Source organism: Orcinus orca, chromosome 11 (genome assembly GCF_937001465.1).
Source record: "Orcinus orca chromosome 11, mOrcOrc1.1, whole genome shotgun sequence".
NCBI lineage: Eukaryota > Metazoa > Chordata > Mammalia > Artiodactyla > Delphinidae > Orcinus > Orcinus orca.
The window spans coordinates 82,233,266-82,254,334 of record NC_064569.1 but is presented as its reverse complement, the minus strand read 5'-3'; the positions used below and the strand labels follow the sequence as shown (position 1 = coordinate 82,254,334).

At 41.8% G+C, this 21,069-nt stretch overlaps 1 protein-coding gene across 1 annotated transcript in view; it reads right to left on the bottom strand.

The window, feature by feature from the left end:
- The window catches only part of ANO4 (anoctamin 4), a 426,079-nt gene that overhangs the window by 404,055 nt on the left and 955 nt on the right, over positions 1-21,069 (bottom strand). The window lies entirely within an intron of this gene.

The following is a 21,069-nucleotide window of genomic DNA, read 5'->3' as shown; positions in this document are numbered from 1 at the left end:
AGAAGAGAGAAAGCAGAGAAGCATAGGAAGAGAATCAGGAGTGTGCCTACTTTAAACTTACCAGAAGCTTCTCTTCACCAAGGAGAGACCATGCTCAACCTTGATGAGTTTGGTCCACCTTGACTCCACCATTCAACAAGCCCAGAGGTATACAGGGAGAGGGAAGACGGGAAGGGCAGCTGGAGTATTTCACATTTCTCACCTCTCAGGGGTTGGCCCAAGGTGACATATACTGCTTTGCAGGCTCATGTGGGTACCACAGAAAGGACTTCAAAGTGATAGGAAAGTGTCCAGCTAAATGTCTTAGGGGGAGTTTGGAGGGGAAAGGGCCTTTGGTAAAACTCCACAGGGTGAAAGCATTTATATCTATGTCTTTAAGAGAGTTTAGAATTTAAAAAACAGAGTTCTTAGGGATTGACTCAATACTTCTCACTTCAGAGATATGGGGAGGTCAGGGGGCTCATTCAGAGTCACACAGCCAGTTCATACCGAGTGTTCCAGACCAGCACCCTCCTCACCACTCTGCTTTAAGAGATGAATTGCAATTTGAGGAGAAACATGGTGCAAACGGCTATTAGCTTTTAGGTCTTGGGGCAGTTACTTATCTCTGTAAAACAAGGATAATGAGCCCAAATGCAGATGGCTGGTGTCAGTGAGAGTGCATGGAAACCACCTGACACAGAACCAGTCCGTAGTAGGTGCTCAATAAATGTTAGCCCCCATATCTTTCCCCTAAATGTCACCCCAAATGGCCTTCTTCAAAGCCTAAAGAAGCTCTGTATTCCCTTGGGATCAAGATTTTGTGTCACGTAGGGATAGAGGCAATGAAGTCATAATGTAAGGAAATGCATGAGCATTGTAAACTCCCAATTCAGAACAGCAGTTACCTCTGTAGGGAAAGGAAGGGTACATGAGGGCTTCAAACGTATCAGTAATATCTGATGTCTTCACAGGTAAGTGATGGGTATGTGCTTTCATCATATTGTTATGCTTTTTCACGTCTGAAATATTTCATAATAAAAGGTTTAAATAAACAAGAAAAAAATCCTTCAGAAAAATGGCACATGGGACCAGAAAGTCTTTATACAGGAAGCAAAAAAAGGAAAAGCTTTGGAGCGAGAGAGCCATCCCAGAGGGACAGGCCCAATGGAGAGGTCCTGGACAGCAGTAGGATGCTGGGGTGTTCCACCCCACAACCTTGACCTCTATATGACCTTCATCTGACCTTCCTCAGCAGTGTACAGAGAAACTGAAAACGTTGTTTACATTTGCATTTCCTTTCAAGCTTTAGGTGTGGAGTATAGGTGCCTGTCACCCAAGGAAGGAGGGACACAGCATGTCGGAGGGGGTCTCAAGTCCTTGCCCAGTCAGCTCAGCCACACTGACCACACAACTCTAGCAGCTACACTTCGCTGATGGTCCTGAAGACACAGGAAAGAGAAGGATAAAGCAGAGAGAAATGACTGAGCCAGGAATCCATCATTAACTCACTCTTCCCCCATTCCAGTCTCAGCCACAGTAGGAAAGCTCCAATTTGGTCTGTTCTTGATTTGACAAGGATACACGCAGTTCACAAGACTGCAGTGGTGCTTAACACATGGAAGGAAAGCAATGCTCCTGCTGCACAAAGATACCCACATATTGAGAGACTGGGGGCTAACATGACCCAGTGGGAAGGTGTGAGATCTGGTGTCCAAAGACTCAAGTTTGAGTCCATGCTCCGATGTGTCTGAGCAAAACACTTACCCTAAGTTTCTACATCCTCAGATGAGTATACTAACACCTATCCACAGTGGGTTGAAGAGTGCCCTCTAAAATATATCCCCACACAGAACCTCAGAATCTGAACTTATTTGGAATAAGGTTCTTTGCAGATGTAATTAAGGTAAGGATCTCAAGATGAGATCATCTTGGTTTAGGATGGGCCCTGAATCCAGTGACAGTGTCCTTACAAGAGACAGAAGGGAGGAACACACACACAGGACCATATAAAGACAGAGGCAGAGACATGCTGTCACAAACCAAAAAATTCCAGGGGCTACCAAAAGCTGGAAGAGGAAGGGGAAGATTGCTCCTTTGAGCTTTCAGAGGGAACACAGTCCTGCTGCCATCTTGATTTCAAACTTCTGGCCTCCAGAATTGAGGTAGAATAAATTTCTGTTGTTTATCCCACTAAGTTTGTGCAGCAGTCCTAGGAAACCAACGTGTTCAGTGTGATGTTCAGTGTGAACATCAAGTGAGATAATGCGTAGCAAAGCACCTTGTGAACTATTCACAGGGATATAAGTGGCAGCTGTCATTATTAAATCAAAACTTGGGAGAGTAACATGTCTCCTATGGGAAACAAAATTCCAGATCTGGCCTTAGGACACACACCCAGAAGCTCCTGCCCCAGAGGAAAGAACGCTGTCATGTGACTCCTTGCCTTGCCGGCTCCAGATCGCCTTACTCCACTTGTACTTTATGCCTTTGAGGAGGATTCAGGTGTCAGCTGGTGCAGAAGGAAGGCACCCATCTGCTCTCAGACACCGGTCACATGGCAAGCATCACACATGGAGGCCACCATCTGTGCTAACAACTCATACCCAAGTACAGTTCAATGTCAGCCCTATTCTATTCCTGAATGAGCCAGGACCGAGAGCAGGTGAATCTGGGGTCAGAGTCTTTCCGTGAAGAGTGAACTTCTGGGTCAGAGCATTTCAGGGCAGATGAACTCAACACTGAAGGAGGAAAGGCTCACTGCAAGGCCCTCAACTGCCAATCGCTGACCCAGAGTGTCTCGTTTAGGACATTTCCAGGCATGATGTAATCCTCACGATACTTTCTGGTCTTTCCTTTTTAAAGGGAGTTTTGAGTGTTGAATTTATTATTTTCCTTTATAGTAAAAGCTGTAGTACTTGAGGGAGTGGAGAATAGATACACATTGATCAAAGTAGTTGGGCAAGAAGTGTAATAGGGCAAAAAAGAATAGTATCATCAATAGTATCAAGAAAATGGTTTGGAGATACTCCTGGGAAGACTAGTGACAACATATTGGTCCAGACAAAAGTGACAAGGTTTGGGACTTCCCTGGTGGCTCAGTGGTTAAGAATCCACCTGCCAACACAGGGGACACAGGTTTGAGCCCTGGTCCGGGAAGATCCCACATGCGGCAGAGCAACTAAGCCCCGTGCGCCACAACTACTGAGCCTGCACTCTGGAGCCCACGAGCCACAACTTCTGAGCCTGCATGCCACAGCTACTGAAGCCCACGCACCTAGAACCCATGCTCTGCAACAAAGACAAGACACCGCAATGAGAGGCCCGCGCACTGCAACGAAGAGTAGCCCCTGCTCACCGCAACTAGAGAAAGCCCACGCACAGCAACAAAGACCCAACACAGACAAAAAATAAATTTATAAAAAAAGTGACAAGGTTTGAACCAAGGCAGGGAGAGTGGGAATAAGGATAGATTCAACACGGCTTACTACCAGGATGTGGGGAGAAGGACAGCAAAGTCTAGGCTTATTCTAGGTTTCTGGCTTGGACAACTGGGTACATTCATCAAGACAGAAAATACAGAAGAAAAAGAATTTGGGGTAAAAAAAAAGAGGGTTTTGGTTTACCTGAGTTGGGGTACCTGTGGGACATCTATATGGGTATGTCTAGAAAGAAGTCAGAAAAGGTCAGGCAAGAGATTTGAGCCTACAATACAGAATACAGATCACAGGTGAAATGGGGTAGTGGCTACAAACCAGCAAGCGCAGATGGAATAGGAGAAACGGGCAGACTCTATGGTTACATTGATATTTAAAGGACATAGAGAGAGGGTCTAGTGAAGGAGTAGAACAGAAGTGGAATAGAACCCAGGGCTTGACGGGCTACACGGAGATCTCCCAAGAGCTGAAATACCCCACTGAGACAGGGCGAGGTTAGGATGGGAAAATACCCACAGGGTTTGGCGATTAGGAGGTCACTGATGACTTAATATAGCCCATGCAGGAGTGGGTGAAGGTGTCAGATGCAGTTAAGGGAAGAAAGGGGTGAAAAGGGAAGAGAACGAATGCAGGCTTCTCTTTGGAGTCATCTGTGAAGAGAGGGGTGGAGAGCGGTGGCTAGAGGGCACCCTAGAGTTAAAGAGTTGGGTTTTACTTGTTTTGTTAGTATTTTGGGTTTGCTCATTTTTGTTACAGATCGAGAACTGGGTTTTGTCTTTGTTTATAGGATGTAGGACTTGAGGGAATGTACACACTAATTGGAAAGAAGCTGAAAAAGACCCTGAAGAGGCCGAAGGGACAGGATCCATTATTATAAAGAGCAGACATAGACCCAATGAGGGGTGTGAGGGAAGAAAGGGATGAGAGATGACTGTATTCTAGTGAATTATAACCATGGGTGAAATTATTGTCTCTGCTGGAAGCTCCAAAGAGGCCATCATTTTTACATCCACACCACTTTGCACTCTGCAGGCACGGAGGTGCCCATTACCCACTGGATGAATTAGGTACATACGTAACTAGATTTATGATCATGAAAATAGCAGTGATTACATGCAGCCCTATTCTAAGGGCTTTAAATTGATTGACTCTTCGAATCCTTACAAAAACACACGATGTAGGTACTCTTATCCCTGCTTTATTTTAAAATAAGTTACATAGAAAATAAGTGATGAGACAATATTGAAAACTCAGATTTTTCTGGCTCCTCTTCTGTTTCAGCCAAACGATGAAAGTATTTAATGAGTACAACTCAATCTGTATAGCAAATTTTCCCTCAAGACATGAGGCAGATTTTTTTTTAAAGCTTAAATATTGGGGTGGAGTGAGAAGAGTCATCACCTAATTTCTTGTTCTCCTGTCTCTTGTTAACTTGGGCTTCCTTGTCAATGCTTGTCCCATCATGAAATCACATTATAAAATGATATGTACACAAATTAAAGTGACACCTTTAGTTTCATCCTGAATCTTTACTAGTCTACTTTTTATGTAGGAAGGCTCCAAAGTGGTATTTTAGGACACAAAATATTGAAATATTGGCCCTTCTAAAATTAAATGAGGAAAATAACTCAAAAACATTTTCTGTAGCAACCTATACTATGTTAAAATTCAAGGCTAGCAGTACAAACCATAAAACTTCTTGAGCATAGAGGGGCTCTTTGTCATTGGTCTTGGAAATGATTTTTTTGGATCTGACACCAAAAGCAAAAAGACAACTGAGACTACATTGAACTATAAGGTTACCGCACAGCAAAGGAAAGCATCAACAAAATACAAAGGCCACCAACTGAATGGGAGAAAATATTTGCAAATGATATATCTGATAAGGGATTAATATCTAAAATATATAAAGAACTCATACAAATCAATAGAAAAAAAATCTGATTAAAAAAATGGGCAGAGGAACTGAATAGACAGTTTCCCAGAGACAACATACAAATGGCCAACAGGTACATGCGAAGGTGTTCAACATTACTAATCAGGGAAATACAAATCAAAACCACAGTGAGAGAGCTATTCTAACAGGTGTCAGGTATCACCAAAAAGGCACGAGATAATAAGTATTGGCAAGTACGTGGAGAAAAGGGAAACTTTGTGCCCTGCTGATCAGAATGTAAGTTGGTGCAGCCACTATGGAAAAACAGTATGGAGATTCCTCAAAAAAATTAAAAATAGAACTACCATATGATGCAGCTATTCTACTTCTGGGTATTTATCCAAAGAAAACAAAAAGACTAATTCCAAAAGACATCTGCACTCCCATGTTCCTTGTAGCATTCACAATAGTCAAGATATGAAACAGAGTAAGGGTCCGTCAACAGATGAATGGATAAAGATGTAGTATGCATATAAAATGAAATATTTAGTCACGAGAAAGAAGGAAATCCTGCCACTTGCAGCAACATGGATGGACCTTGAGGGCATAACTAAGTGAGGTAAATCAATCAGAAAGACAAGTACTGTACGATCTCACTTACATGCAGAAGTCTTTTCAAGTGAACTTATAGAAACAGAAAAGATTGGCAGTTGTCAGAGGTACAGGGTGGGGGAAATGGATCAAGATGGTCAAAAGGTACATACTTCCTATTACAAGAAATAAATTCTCGGATGTAATGGACAGCATGGTGACTATAGTTAATACAGCAGTCCCCTCTTTTCCATGGTTTCTCTTTCCATCGTTTCAGTTACTCGTGGTCAACCTCGGTCCAAAAATATAAAGTGAAAAATTCCAGAAATAAACAATTCATAAGTATTAAGTTGCAAGCCATTCTGAGTAGCGTGACGAAATCTCGTGCTGTCCCACTCTGTCCTCCCCAGGATCCCCAACCATCAACATCATCTGCTCCTGCCATCCAACCATCGATATCATCATAGCTCAATGATCCAGGATCACCTGAAGCAGGTGATTCTCCTATCATCAGAAGGTCAGTAGTAGCCTGATGTCAGGCCACAATGCCTACATCATTCACCTCACTTCATCTCATCACATAGGCATTTAATCATCTCACATCGTCACAAGAAGGGTGAGTATATTTTGAGACAGTGATCATATAATGACTATTATAGTATACTGTTATAATTACTCTATTATTTATTGTTCTTCTAACTGTGCCTAATTATTAAACTTCATCATAGGTATATATATACACAGGAAAAATCATAGTATATGTAGGGTTCAGTACTATCTGTGCTTTCAGGCATCCACTGAGGGTGCTGAAACATAGCATAGTGGGTTAGGGGAGGGACTACTGTTCTGAACTGTACTGTATATTTGAAAGTTGCTAAGACAATAAATCTTAAAAATTCATCACAAGAAAAAAATTGTAACTTTGTAAGTTGATGGATGTTAACTAAACTTATTGTGGTAATCATTTTGCTATATATGTATCAAATCATTATGCTGTAAACCTTAAACCAATACATTGTATGTCAATCATCTCAATAAAACTGGGGAAAAGTGCTAGCAGTACAGAAGGATAATGTAAAATATCCCCATTCACTTAGATGTAACTTTAACTTTGTTGCTGCAGTTTATTTAATAAAGAAAGGATATCCAACGCGTGAGAAAATAATGACACGTGAAGAAGCCGTGACCTGCAATTAAGTGGGGGAAAACTACCAGATTTCTCCTGATGCTGTATCGCTCTGACCCTCTTTGCTAACTATGCTATTCTAAGACAAAATGATCCTCTAATGAAATAGCAAAACACTTGTCCTCTGTCACAATTTTCCTAGAAAACAGAAAATGGTGAAATGTTAAGTTTTCAAAGAACTTACCTGCATAGGAAAGGGAGGTAAGAATATTAGCTGCAATATCAGGAAATTTGAGGGCAGGTGAAAGCAAAGCGAGTGCTCGAATTACCAAAAAAACACAAACAGTTTAGTTGAGCAGGTGCTAGTAAACTAGGAAGAAATTCGATACGGTTAAGTCAATTAATGGTAATTAGATGAAGATAATCAAGGATGATTGCAATCAAAGTATAGTGATTGTTACAGAGAGTTTTAACTTAAGGATTAGAGCTACAGCTTTAGTTTAGGGGCAGAACCAAGACAGTAATCAAGCCTTAACCAAATTCAATTCAATAAATACTCATGAACTAGTAAGTATCGCATCCTGTGCAAGGCCGTAGGGATTCAAATTCAAATCAGACATTTTCCCTGCCTGCATGGCACTCACCATCTAGCAGGGTGAAGATACACACTTGACTATGACTCACTGTGGTTCATGAGCTGAATAAGGTGCTATGGGAACACGGAGGAAGGATCAATGGAGCATGGGTAAGCCCTCATAGAAGAATGGCATTCAAGCCAGATCTTAAATTTCATCAAGCAGAAAAGTAAGAACAGGGCACTCCAGGTGAGAGTCCAGCATAAGCAAAGGCAGGAAGATGTCACACCAGGTAGGGCTGGTTCATAGGATGCTTGGGAGGACCAAAGCTAGTAAGCCAGGCTGGGCTATACCATGAGGGTCTATGAACCACATGCTGTGAAATTTGAACTCGAACCATCGCTGGTCAGGGAACCCTGATAATTTGTTTTACATTTACATTATTGTGGTAAAAACACACGTAAGGGTTACCATTATAGACATTTAGTCTATTCATAATGTTGTACAACCATACCAGTTTCTGAACATTTTCATCACTCCAAAAGGAAACTCCACACACATTAAGCAATCTCTCCTCATTCTCCCCCTCCCCTAATCCCTGGCAACCACTAACCTGCTTTCTGCCTCTATAGATTTGTCTTTTCTGGATATTTCATATAAATGGAATCATACAGTATGTAGCCTTTTCCATATAAATGGAATCATACAGTATGTAGCCTTTCACTTAGCACAATGTGTAAGGTTCGTCCATGTTACAGCCTATATCAGTACTCAATTCCCTTTTCTGGCTAAACAATATTCCACTGCATGGATATGCATTGTTTATCCATTCATCAGTTCATGGACATTTTGGTTGTTTCCACTTCGGACTATTGTGAACAGTGCTGCATGAACATTAGTGTACCAGTTTTTGTTTGAACACCTGTTATCAATCATTTTGGGTATATACCAAGGGGCAGAATTGCCGGGTTATATGATAATTCTATGTTCCACTTACTGTACAACAACCAAACCCTCTCATGGTTTTCAAGCTAAGGAATGGCACCTTGAGTCCATGTTTTAGCCAATGATATCAAGTGGCTGAGGGAAGAGAGAACAGATTGGGTAAAGAGTGAAGGCAGGGAGACCAGGGCTACTGCCCCAGCCCTGAGAAGAACAGAAAGCTCTGAGCCATTCAAGGGAAAATGACCACAGGAATGAAGAGGTAGGTTTGAGGTACATTTCTGAGGCAGAAGGAGCAAGACTGATGAGCAGTAAGATGTAGGAAGAAAGGATGCTTTATTCATAGCTCCACATTGTGAGTTATGTGTTGACAATTCTCCTTCTTGACTAGATACTAAGCTTCAAAAAGAAGGTATCATGTCTTAGTCACTCTCACATCCCCAGTTCTTAGCACAGAACCTGGCCAAGTAAACGGACGAAGAACAATTCCAGTGTCTGGCTGAATAATGATGCCAGCCATTATTCACAAGAGAAAAAGAGCTGATAGATAGTGGCTGTCAATGAAGTGTTAACGATGACTCTTCACTCTGTGGAAGAGGGTGGATAGTGATGTAGTTTGTTGAAACAGGAAACACAGAAGTGGTTTAGACAGGTGCTTGTGGGAGCTCGAGAGCAGGGATCGCTAAAAGACAGCTAGAAGTTCAGAGCTAAGTCTTAGGGGAAATTTTGAGACAAAATACAATATTTTGACATAGACTGTTACTAACTTTACTCATTAAAGTATCTCTCATTTAGATATCCAGCTTCATGAATCAACTCAAAAATACCATACTACAATGGTATATATTCTTTGGAAAAACTGGAGAAAACAGGAGTAAAAACTATGGTGTGGGTTGTGGCTTAATCTAAATAATGCCCACAACTAGGATTCAGGCAGGTGGAGGCATATCTCCTATGTTGGCAGGGCAGGCACTCCTCAAACATCTACTTTCCTAAGATGACCTACATTGAAGAGAAGGGGGCTTTGCAAGGAAGTTTAGGTAAAAGGAAGACAATTGAACCAGCATATGAGGACAGCATGGTGTCTTTCAGGCAAATAGCCTCAAGGACTCAGATTTGAGACCTACTTGTGCAAAGGGCCACTTCTGAGTCAAGGAGATCCTGTGTGAGACAGCGAGGAATAAAGAATCGGAGCCAATGACAGTTTCTCACAGCCTAATTCCACATCTTGTTTCAATGTAACTTTGCAGTGCTCTCCCACTGAGACACATTCTGCCCCATCCTTAACTCTGGCTGAGCCACGTGGCATGGTTTGGTCAATGTGATATTGCCTAATGTGTTCCCAGCAGAAGCTTGCAAAGCTTCCTCTTGCACGAGAACATGCCAGGACTAGCCTACTAGAGGATGAAAGACTCGTGGAGCAGAGCTGAGACATCCCAGCTGCTCCAGCTGCTGTCAGCCTGGATCTGCCAACAGCCAGTCGACTCCAAGAGACTGAGTGAGTCCAGGCAAGACCTGCAGAGCTACCTCATCCCAGGTGCATGCGTGACTGCTCGGCACGGTATGCTTTGGGGGTTTGGGGGTTGTTTGGTGTGTGGTATTACTGCGGTAATGGTTAACTGATACAGGGTCCTTGGCCATAGTTCTTTGTTGACTTAACACTGAGAACCTCAGGGTACACAGAGCCCCTCTAATGGATCACAGCTTTACCAACGCTGGGAGACAGCCTGATTGCCATAAGCGTCAGATGACTTTTAAATAACATTAAGGATCAGTCTCCAAAAAGAAATAATTTCCTCGTACAACAGACCTCACACACACACCAGAAAAAAAAAAAAATTATCTCTGACACCTTAATATGGGTTCAGAGGATGTGAGGTACTACAGTCTTATCTAGATCAATACTGTTCAAATTATAAATTGCAATTATTAGTAGGCAATGGCATCAATTTAATGGATTACGACTAGCACTTTTGGGGGAAAAGAATGAAATATCAGAGTACATAACACATGAGGATAAGTATTATTTCCTGAAACATTTTTTCAGTTGAGAGAGAGAGAAGGAAGAAGAAAAAGTAGTAGTGGTAGATCAAAATATGGAAGTATTTCTTACTCTAGGTAGCGGTAAAAAAAAAAAAGTTGAAAGCCACAAGCTAAGACAAGGTAGCTGAACAGCATTTTACAACTCACTAAACTCGGTAACAAAAAGGATCATCTCCTTTGAGTCTCATAACAGCACCATTTTACAGATGAAGCAATCAAGGCTCAAAGAGGTTAAGTCCTTCGTGTGAAGGTACCTTGATACGTGGCCAAACAGGGAAGAGAAGCCAGGTCCTTGGTCTCCTGGCCCACATTCTCATTATAATCTTCACCAGCTCCAATACATCCTTGAGACCTCTCAACTTATATCACACTCTCAGTCTCTACCCGTTTCCAAATCTAAATAACCCCCCTCTTGATTTACCCCGACAATGTCTTGCTTTTGTTTGTTTGCTGGGGCGGGTAGGCGCTGCGCTCGCTGTTGGAGCCCGGGTCCCACAGCGCCGCCCAGGTGAGCGCGCGGCCCTGGGGCCCCAGCTCCCGCCTCCGCTCTACCTGTGCGCGCCGTTCGGGCTCCACGGGCTTCAGGCGCTAGCTCGTCCCCTGCAGCCGCCGATGCCGCCTCCGCGGAGCACCCAGCGCATCCCCAGGAGACACCCAGGCGGCCTGTCAGCCGCGGATCCCGTCCCTGGCCAGTGACTGCGCAGCTCCCCAGCCAGCAACGCCCGCGCGGAATCCATAATAGTGGTTTTTTTCCCCTTCATTGAGCTAATCAAATTTTACACGTGTGATTAATATCTGTTTAATCCACTAGCCCGCTCCACTGTCATTCCAACAAGAAAGGAGCCCAGCCTATGTCCTAATACAGTGCTTGGCCCATACTAGCCACTCTGGGAACAGCCGCTGAATAAATGAACATGAATCACACGACGTCGGATGAGAAAACTGGAGGGAACTTGCCCATTCTCTGGTTACAACCATAAACCAGTTGTATCCTTATTTTGCTGAAAAGACAGTGGCTGTACAAAGCTTCCAAATTCCCACCCTCCTAACCAGGAACACAGTCATCAGAAGGGTGTTACCCAATCCTTTAGGTGCCCCTTTGCTGGCAAGAAATACAAGCTGAACCTGAAACTGGGTGCTGAGAAAATCTGCCCAGATGCACGACCTCTTTCCCCATAGAATTCAAAGCCCTGATCCTCTATGTCAGCGGTCCCCAACCTTTTTGGCACCAGGGACCAGTTTCGTGGAAGACAATGTCTCCACGGGGGAGGGGGGAGCGATGGGGACCGACGGGGAGCAGATGAAGCTTCGCTCACTCACCAGCCACTCACCTCCTGCTGTGCGGCCTGGGGGCTGGGGACCCCTGCTCTATGTGTTCCTGGCTTTCAAAATAATTTACAAGGCAGCTGGTGTCCACAAACCCACTGGATGAACTCTGATGAACCACATCTCAAAAATCCTAACCTACTTCAACTCAGGACTCAGTTTAACAAACAAGTTACCGGTCATCGCCTCCCCATTCCGGCAGAGATCTACGGACTTACCATACCCGTGGCTTGAGGACTCCACTGCGCAGCCAACTTGCCCTTCCCATTTATAACTTCTTAATCCCTTCATTTCAATCAGCTGATGTAGCAAAGGCTGTATGCGCCGTCTCACCTCCCCAGCTGCTATAAGTATTGGTGCTGATGGCTCTCAGCTGAGTCTCTTTTGGCCCTTGCCCTCCAAGAGAATTTCTCAAGGTCGCACATTCCCTGTAGCAGATTGCATCCAGGCAGTGATGGGACGGTACAAAAGCCCCATTGTGGGACAATTTTGAAGGCTGTCCCAGCTCCAGATCTCCCTATGCGTTGGGTTGAAGCCTGTGTATATCATCACAGTCCAAATCCTCTCTCTACCCAATCCTGCTTCCTTCCCCCTTACCTCCCCTCCCCGCCCACACACACAAATACACTCACACATTGATCCCAAGGGCTCTCCCTGATAAACTTCTTACCTGCTCATCTCTGGCTCAGAATCTATCTCCCAGGAAACCCAAACCAAGCTAACTAATTCCTCCCTCAAGCAGTACTACGGTTGCTGGGTTTTTTGTATCTAAACCATGTCTATGAGAAAGTTAGAACACTTATACCACACAGGTCAATCATTTTCCCCTAACACAGTATAAGCAAACTTCCCACTTACAGCTGGTGGTAAAGCAAATGTCTTTATGGAGCGCTGTTTTGGGAACTCAGAGACATGTTTCGATAAAAAACAATATTTCCAAGGATCTTTAAGAAGAACCCTTTCCTTCACAGCACCTGCCTCTTGGTAACCATACATTTTTTGATGTAATATTGTTATCTGCATCTCGTACTAAATTCCAAGTTCCACAACGATCACATGGGAGCTTGTTAGAAAAGCAGAATGTCACCCCCAACACCCACCCGCTAAATGAGAATCTGCAGTTTAACAAGATCTCCAAGTGATTTGTATTCACATTAAAGCTAGAGAAAACTGGCCTACACAACAAAGCTTCAGTACTATATTTTAACTTAACTGGAAACACGTGGAATATCCACTCACTCAACATACCACATCTATTAATCACCAAGATGTACTGAAACTATCTCCAAAATATCCCTCAGATGTGCCCCTTTTGGATTATATTGCTTAATCCCAGTTCAAGCCCTCTTATCTCTAGAGGACCATACTTCACGTAACAAGAATCTAGATGACTGGATGAATGGATGACTTTATTGGAGCTCTTTAATGCCTTTTGATTCTAAAATATATTATCGTTTGCAAATCAGATTTAATACAGCTTTAAATCAAGTTTTTCAGTTTCTTATATCAGAAATCCTCAAGCAACTTCACAGCTGCATCATCTAATTGACTTTGTCCTCATGTGCCATTAATCATTCCCTGATTCACTGATGCTTTCAGTCTTCTAAAACTAAATAACCACCACACTTGGAAAAGAGATTAACAGGATTGTGCTAGAATCAGAAATTAAATGACAGGACATGATCTTGAATTCTGAAAAGAACGATATAGCCAAATTTGAGAAGAAGGGGAAATTAGGAAACTTGAAGAAAGCACAGTGATTTATTTCTCTTAGCCAATTCTCTTGTCAAATAAACATTTCCAATGAGCCTCTCAGTTCTTAAAGTGCAGGTGGTCTCCAACTAACCTCAGCTTTTGTCAGAGAAGTGGTCATTCAGTGCTCGACCTTGAATGTGAAGGACACAACCCCCAGCTGCTCTAGCATCAGTCTCCACACACTGTCCCGATGTTTGGAACACCAATTCCTCACCTGAACAACCTCTACTCAAATGCTGCCCTTCTACTGGGTGACATCTTCTACCCAGCCAGGATTCTAGAAAACCATAAATCACCTTCCAGAAAACCAGGACAAGTGGTTTCACTTATTATTACTTCCTAACATTAGTAGGTTAACCATGATACCCACATTCCATATAAACTTTACCAGGAAACTTATTCCACCACGTACAATTAAAGTTGAAATACCCCTTCAGGGACATTTTGACAAAACGAAAAATTTTAAAGGCAGAGAGATAAGTAGGTAGGTACCCATTCCATTTTAAAAATCATGAAAAATGTTCAATGAAAACTAGAGAAGGCAGAGAAAGAGGGAAGAAAAAAGAAACAGCAAACAAATGCAATGAATAGAAAGCAGTTACAAACATGGTAGATATTCACCCAACTATATCAATAAGCACTTTAAATGTGAATGGTTTAACTATATCAATTAAAAGACATCATAAGAGTGGATAAAAGCACAAGATCTAACTCTATGTTGTCTACAAGAAACCCACTGTATATATAATGGTTTAGCAACTGTGTCTCATTTATACTGTCCTGTTTTTTTGTATAGGGTAGCTGTCCTTTCCATTACTCTGCACCGTGAATTCAGCTGAGCTATCACTGAAGCAGAAATTTTGGCTTTAGACTGGCTGGGCCTGCCCCTGCGAGTGGGGCAGGTCCATGAGTATCTCTGGGCATCTCTAAAAGGGAGCATGCCTGTCTCCTGGCTGGGTCAAACTACTCTCATCTCCTGGTCATATCAGTAGCCCAACTTGCAGGGTCACTTTTTGTGACACCCTAGCTCTGAAATTTAATTCCCCCCTATTTCCTTTGGCATCCACTCTGAATATATCTGGTCACGATTTGTTGAAAGAAATTGAATTCGTGCTATTAAGTGGGTATCACTTCCCAGGTACTCTACACCTCAGGCAAATTCATAGCACAGTTTTCAAAGTTTGCACATGCAGAAGCACTGATATGCCCTACGAGGTCACTAGGAAAGGTAAGTGAACATTTTCCATCCCAACAACAAGACAGGCTCTTGGGAAATGATCACTGATCAGGAACAAAGAATAGTCATTTCACGTCTCCTTTCCCTTTCACAAATGAGGATCATCTTTAAAATCCATACGAGATGTATGGAATTCATTTAGGATCTTTTTCTAAAACCCAGCTCTACCAAGAGACCACTGTGTGAAGCTTGTGAGAGACAGGGGAAGGAAGGCACAAGAAAAAAGGGATGAGTTTTTGCTTATTTCTGTGTATGTAGACGCAGGGAAATTGTCACTGGTCTTCTTGGACACAAATGGAGGAGCTCTGATTTATGACATAATTTCAGAGGACTGTATATGGGGGGCTGATGGACAAGTATCAAAGGTGTTAACTGAATTCTCTGGGGGAAAACCTCCCTCTTTGGAAAGGGATTCCCTCCATGTTTTTGATTAGGGCACAGATTGCAAAAGGCTCTTGTTAAATATAGGGTAAAAGTCATTATAATCCATGTACCCTATCTCAATGATTAGATTATCAGATTATTCCCACTAAGCAGAAGTCCAGAGAACAGAACTGGACTTAATTAGTATAAGTCAGTGGTTCTCAACTGGGGGCAATCTTGCCCCTACCCAGAGGACATTCGGCAATGTCTGGAGATATTTCTGGTTGTCACAACTGGCAACCAGTGGGTAGCAACTAGAGATGCTGCTAAACATCTACAATGCACAGGATAGCCCCCCATAGCAAAGAATTACTCAGCCCAAAATGTCAATAGTGTCAAGGTTGAGAAATTGGTATAAGTGAACAACAAGAGAAAAGGCTTAGGTGCAGCATGAGATACAATTTAAGAAGAGTTAAAGGACACAAAGAGACATAGAAAAGGGAAAATCAAAAGTGTGAAGGACATACTTTATCAAGGATAGCCCCAGACAGAGCAGAGAGAGCAGAGCCCTGGAAATGCCATAAAGGTGGGGGCCCATTGCAAGGGCAAGGTACAACACATAGGAAGAGAAACTCAAAGGGAGGAAGCAGTGTTAAGAATGAATGATGAACATGGGATCATGTCACATGCATTGCAGGATGGTTAGCAGCATTCCCGGTCTCTACACACTAGACGCTTGTAATACCTCCTGCCCAGCTGTGTCAACCAAAAATACCTCCAGACATTGCCAAATGTACCCATGAAGTAAAATCGTCCCTGGCTGAAAACCATTCTTCTAGAAGGACCTTTTTAAATTAAGAATGTATTTCTTCCTCTTATTATTTCTATCATCTTAGCCTTTCTTCTAGGTTCAAGTTCCTCCTTTTCTAAAATAGGCTTTTCAGTCATTCTCACAGTAGGTGTACATTGGGTACACTTTCCCAGTCTTTTCCAAAAAAAGTTCTTATGATGATCTCCCTCTTCAATGATCATTTGGCTGGCTTCAGAATTCTGAATTGACCATTATTTCCTTCAGCACTTTGAAGATATCGATGCACTGTCTCTTGGCCTCTATAATTACTATTGGAACATCTATCCTCAGTTCAATTGTTTATTATTTGCAGGAAATCTGTTTTTTCCCTCAGATTCCTAAGATTTTTCTCTTTGTTTTTTGCTGACTCACCAAAATATGTTTATATGTGGATTTATTTTTACTTATTCTGCTTGGCATTCATTGTTTCTTGACTCAAAAGATTTGTGTCTCTCAACAATTCTGGGAAATTCTCAGCAGCTGTGTTTTTAAAAATATTCTATCTCTCTCCATTCTTTCTATTCTATCCAGACAGGATTTCTATTAAAAGTATGCTGGACTTTCTCATTCTGTCTTCTATATTTCAACCTCCCCCTTCTTGTTTTGCTATCTTCTATCTCTCTATACTGCATTTGAATTTCTTCAGATCTATCTTCCAGACCTAATTCTCTCTTTAACAGTGTCTAATCTGCAGTTTAAATGGTCCTAGACAACATACTTCCTATATGCTGGGCTCTACACTGACCAAACAAATACATGATTATGACATTAATTCTCAGCTCAAGAACTTACCATCTAGTAGGCTAGCCATAAAAAGAAATATAAAAATAAAATTATATTACAGTCAAATAAGAGCAGAATTCAAGATGTCAATAGGAATTCCCAATAGAAACAGAAAGAATGACTAAATATGCTGAGGGGGAAAGGGAAAGAATTCACAGAGGAGGTCAACTCTTAGCTAAGTGTCTTCAATAAATTTTCTAGAATAAGAATGTAAGGAAGAGCATCCAAGCAGTTGGCACATGTGAAAAATCATGGATCTTTAGGGAACTGTAAAGCATTAGGTGTAGCTACTGTGTGGCTGCATCTGCAGAGAGTGATGAGAGATGCTAGAGTCAGTTAATGCTACTTAGGAAGGTCCTCATGTACCACGTATAAAGTGTTCAGGCTTTCTTCTACTGACAATGGGGAAACAATAGAGATTTTTCAAGTCAGGGAGGAAGGCAGGGAGGGAGGAAGAGTGGAAAAGAGAGAAAGAGATGAATTTGGCAAACTAACCCTGAGGACATGGAAGAATTAAGATGTGGGGAGGCTGCTCTAGTCCAGTAGAGACGAGGAGAGCTTGAGCTGAGATGGTGCCATGGGGATGGAGAGGATGCTCCGAATTAGAGCTATCTCTAACGTAGGCAATGAACATGTTAGCCAGCTGGCTGCGGAGGCTGATGGCCAGCAGAGGGTTAAAGCTTGAGGACACCCAGTTTTTGGCTTGGGAGTCTGGATGGGCTGTGGCACCATTAAACAGAGTGAGAAATTCAGCTTTGGGACTTCCCTGGTGGCACAGTGGTTAAGAATCCACCTGCCAATGCAGGGGACATGGGTTCAAGCCCTGGTCCAGGAAGATCCCACATGCTGTGGAGCAACGAAGCCCGTGTGCCACAGCTACTGAGCGCGCTCTAGAGCCTGTGAGCCACAACTACTGAAGCCCACGTGCCTAGAGCCCGTGCTCCGCAACAAGAGAAGCCACCACAATGAGAAGCCTGCACACCACAACGAAGAGTAGCCCCTGCTCGCTGCAACTAGAGAAAACCCGCGCGCAGCAGCGAAGACCCAATGCAGCCATAAATAAACAAATAAATTTATAGAAACAAAAAAAAAGATAGGAGGGGGGGAAAAAAGAAATTCAGCTTTGAGCACTACCAAAAAGAAAGTTCCATTTGGGACACGTAAGTTTTGACATGTCTGGGATATATCCAGGCTGAAAGTTCTGGTAGGCAGTTGTAAATATATCTTTAAAGTTTGTCAGAGAAATAAGACATGGAAATATCACTTTGGAGTCATCAGCACACAGCTGGGAACCAAAAACAATGGAAGAGAGTGGCTGAGAATCAGTTGGTGGTAGAAAGTGACCAAAAATGTAAGTTGTGTGGTAGTGATGATGCAAGTTGTAAAGCTTGGTTAGCAAAAATTGAGTATCAAACCTACTCAGAATATCTGAGATGGAGACGGTTTCCAAACGTTCCTCCTATGGTTCTCTCAAATTCATCTTCTTTTAATTGAAGAAATAAGTTAATAATATCTTTTGCACTCAATGTGTTTTTACTTACATATTTTAATGTTATATTTTATATCACATTTTCACACTTTATTAGTAGTATTTTAATAGCATATTAATGAAATAATTTAATAACAAAAATGTGTGTGTGATCACCTAATGTGAAAAATTCTATCTTAGCACTTATAACACTGAATTAAAATACTTGATTTACATATCTTTCTCCTCCTGCAGACTTTGAGCTTCTTATATGGGGTGATGCTTTACTCAATTTTCTATCCCAAGGGTTTACTGCAGTACATGACACACAGTGGAAATTTAGTATGTATTGGATGGATGGATAGATGAACGTATGGAGAAATGGATGAATGGAGGGATAAAACAAGCCAGACACTGTTTTTCCAACTTCACCTGCTACAATTAATTTACTGATTAAAACATTCTCTGCCACCAAGAAGGAGCATTGCGTCCAGGGCCACCATGCAGTTTCACAGGTTGTTAACTGCACAAGGTAGCAAACAGGATTAAGTAAAGTCCAACCCAAGAAGAAACTTCTACACACGATGAAATTAGTCACATGATGAAGGGAAGGAATGATGGAATAAGGTAGTGGCAAGAGTGAAAACAGCTCAATAAAATGAGAATTTCAAAAGGTCTAGTCACTCAGTGTTTTTTCAGTTGCTTCTAGAATTGTAGAGTTGTAGGGATTATAAATGGAAAAATGATTTTTAAATATGTTTGGAGAATTCTTAAACATGAGAAAACTCCAACAATCAATAAATAATTGTATGGTGATTTTGTGCCTACAAATTTTAAGCTCCTCTACATCAGACCTGAAGTTTATGCAGAAGAAAGACAGATTAGAAATATGAAGGGATGTCTAGCAAAGTCTGGAATTTGTAGGACATTCTGCTATAGTTAAACTGACTTACCTCAGAGTTTTCTTCAAACTAGCAACATATATATACATATATATATATAATAAATTAACTCTATTAAAAAATAGGAAACTGGAAGCTGTCACACAAAAAACACTATTAAAATCAATAAACTGCTATAAGAAATCAAATAAATGCAATAATTAACCTATAATCATAATTGAGTCTTACAGAAGCTACACCAGCATCTATAATTTTCTATTTTAAAATACCCCATGCTTGTTTAATATATCCTTAAGTGTCAGACTTATTTTGTAAGTATACAAATTATTATGATTAAAAACCAGTTCTTTGGAAAAATTAAATATTTTATTGCTAATGGAAAGTTCCTAGGATAGAAAAGAAATACGGGCTTTTAATTTGTTTTTGAAAACGTACAAGTTAAAAATAGAAACCTCCTCCAAAAATCAGATTGCTTCCGAGTGTGACGCGCTATGGAAACAGAAAGAAAAAGCCAACTCAGAGGGAAATGTGATAAAATGTTATTCCGGCAGCTGCCGTTTCACAGTCCTCTTTACCATGAAATGCCATAACCCCGCAGCTACCCCCGGCCAAAGGCAGGACTTTATTTCTTAATTTCGGATTTTACTGAACTTTTTAAAGCAAGCAGAGTCAGTTTTCAATCATGATAACGTCAAAACCCAGGAGATTTCAAACTTAAACATGGAAAATGTTTGAACTTCAGATCATGATCTTTCTACTCTCCAACTGACATCCAATCAGGACAATCAGAAAGATACTCAGTTTTGCCACGGCAGAGCCAATGGTATGCAAATATCCCCCAACGCTCTGCAATATCATCCAACCACTTAACCAAAGACACTTTCGAGGGTGTCCCCCAAGGTGGGTGTGGAGGAAGCTCGGAGGGAGCAGCCTGCAGAACGCAGATGCTGAAGCTCACTCTGTGCCATGGACACAGCATCCCCTGGGGTAGAGCCCAGGAGTCTTCATTTCTAACCAGTTCTGTGGGGATTCTGAACGTTGAGTGAGTCTGCAATCTGCTGCTTTAGAGATTGCTCTTGATAATCTGGAACTTCTGCAAGGTGGCAGCATCTGTGACTTGTTGAGTGTCATTGTGAATGTTGAAGGTCACCATTCAAAAATTTATCTCCAGAACAGGAATTACACATTGGATTACTCCAACTAAACCTTCACCTCTAAGCACTCTATCTGTAGAAAAACCAAAAAAAGGGGCAGGATAGATTTTGCATAACTTAAACCTCCAACTCAGACTTTAGAAATAAAAACAATGAAGTGGCCATCCTTGCATGAGTAAAGCTTTCCACAATTCAATGTGTAATGGAAGTGACAAATTTTAAGACAAGATGTTGTAAACATTTTTCTTGCCCTGATTAAGTTATGAGCCCCAAAGATCACATAGATCAGTGGTCAGCAAACATTTTCTGCAAAGGGCCAGATAATAAATATTTTAGGCTTTGCAGGCCGTACTGTCTCTGTCACAATTACTCAGCTCTGCCTTTGTCACCCGAAAGCAACCATAGACAATACATAAGAGGTTGTGTCCCATAAAACTTTATATATGAACACTGAAATGTGAATTTCATGTGTCTCAAAATATTCTTATCCTTTTCATTTTTTCCAACTATATGGTCTCAATGTTTGTGTCCCTCCAAAATTCATACGTTTGAAATCCTAATGGCTAATGTGATGGTATTAGGAGGCGGGGCCCCTGGGAGGTGCTTAGGTCATGAAAGTGGAACCCTCATGACTGGGATTAGCATTCTTATAAAAAAAGACC